The sequence below is a fragment of the Callorhinchus milii genome, unplaced genomic scaffold (assembly GCF_018977255.1).
Source record: "Callorhinchus milii isolate IMCB2004 unplaced genomic scaffold, IMCB_Cmil_1.0 Scaffold2, whole genome shotgun sequence".
In the NCBI taxonomy this organism is placed as follows: domain Eukaryota; kingdom Metazoa; phylum Chordata; class Chondrichthyes; order Chimaeriformes; family Callorhinchidae; genus Callorhinchus; species Callorhinchus milii.
Genome location: NW_024704743.1, coordinates 124889016 through 124891086, shown reverse-complemented (window position 1 = coordinate 124891086; position 2071 = coordinate 124889016).

The window sequence follows — 2071 nt, the reverse complement described above, 5'->3', positions numbered from 1 at the left end:
GCAGCCGCCGCCACCAGCACCGCCCCCCGCCCTGCACCAATCAGCAGCCTCCCCTCACTCCGCCCTGCACCAATCAGCGGCCTCCCCCACCTGCCCTGCACCAATCAGCAGCCTCCCCTCCCTCCGCCCTGCACCAATCAGCGGCCTCCCCTCCCTCCGCCCTGCACCAATCAGCGGCCTCCCCTCACTCCGCCCTGCACCAATCAGCAGCCACTACCACTCAACACCAATCAGCGGCCTCCCCTCACTCCGCCCTGCACCAATCAGCAGCCTCCCCTCCCTCCGCTCTGCACCAATCAACAGCCTCCCCTCCCGCCCAACACCAATCAGCAGCCTCCCCTCCCGCTCTGCACCAATCAGCAGCCGCCCCTGCAGTCCAGTCCGCTCCAGTCACTGCGCCCCCTGTGGCGGCTTAGGGGTGGCCTTCGCTTTGCTGTTCTCAGTACATAAACAGATGATCATTTTCCAGTCCTTCGCACCTGTGCAGTGCAGTAATCCGCCGCCATCAGCGGGTTTACTGCTGCCCAACTGCTCAGCATTAATCAGCGCTCTCCCCCCCTCACCCCCATTACAAACACATTCCCCTTTTCTCTTCCCCCCATATCCCAACCTCAACCCTTCTCTTTGGTTTGAAATCTAACTTTCAAGTTCCACCCCAGATGGACATCACCATTCCCGGATGGACATCACCATTCCCGGATGGACATCACCATTCCCGGATGGACATCACCATTCCCGGATGGACATCACCATTCCCGGATGGACATCACCATTCCCGGATGGACATCACCATTCCCGGATGGACATCACCATTCCCGGATGGACATCACCATTCCCGGATGGACATCACCATTCCCGGATGGACACCTAAACTTCTGGTCCATTAGACTGTGAATTCTAATAAGTCTGATGTACAATTTTGTCAGTAAATTTTATTCTTACAGATGACACCTGAACACCCCCTCTTCAACCATGGCTGCAGTCACCGCGACTCAGCATCAGGCATTAAGCTCTCCTCGACACTGCCCTACGTGAAGATAGCTATAATAAATGCAAGTTGTTGGTCCAAAGTGCTATGTGATACGTGTGAACTCCAGTCGACTGGTTCTGTTGGGCACTAAACTCAATTTGCCATTAGAATCCTGGTTTTACTCTGTGATCCATTTCACCCACATGGCCGTTATTGCTCATGCAGACAAAAAGGAGAAAAATATGGTGAAACCTTGTAGATTCCATACAATGAGAAATTTAACATATAATATATACATATACACACACACACACAGAGCACAGCATAATAATAATAATAATAATCCTTGCATTTGATATAGCGCTTTTCACGTCGGGAGGACGTCCCAAAGCGCTTCACAGAACACACTGTAAAGTGAATTGACTGTATATTTGTGGGCGAACGCGGCAGCCAATTGCGCACAGCAATGTCCCACAAACAGTCGTAGATTGAAAATGACCAATTTATTATTGTGTTTGGTTTTGGAGGGAATATTATTAGGCTCTGTGTGGAGTAAGGAAACTTGCCCAAGGTTTGGCCCTCTGCCTGGAATTGAACCCAGGTGTCTCGCTCGCAAAGCGAGTGCTCTAACCACTGAGCTACAGGACTCCACATAAGACCCATAACACCAACTATCTCTTTGGTGTTTAGTTTCACTACGTGGAGGCTGAATGAACAGCAATTTGAGAATGACATTACATTTACACATCACTCGTCATGTTGGGGAGATGTCCGAGGCACTGGACAGTCAAAGATTTGAACCTGAGCTGGGGTTGGGATTAGGAGGGGTGGAGGGCAGCGGTAGGAGGGCGACCAAAGACGCAGTCAAAGAGGAGGGTTGACGGAGGCAAGGAATGGGACGAGGTGGATGGACTGCGGGATGGAGTTCCAAAGGGTGGGGGCAGAGAGGCTGAAAGTCTGACCATCGATAGTGGGGCAGACCGGGGACGTAGACCACCCTCATTCCTCTGTGTATAACAGAACATATCAATGTAAATCTGTATCATTGACCTCACTGTGGGTCACAAAACACAAGTCACAATGCATTAAGAATCCACACGA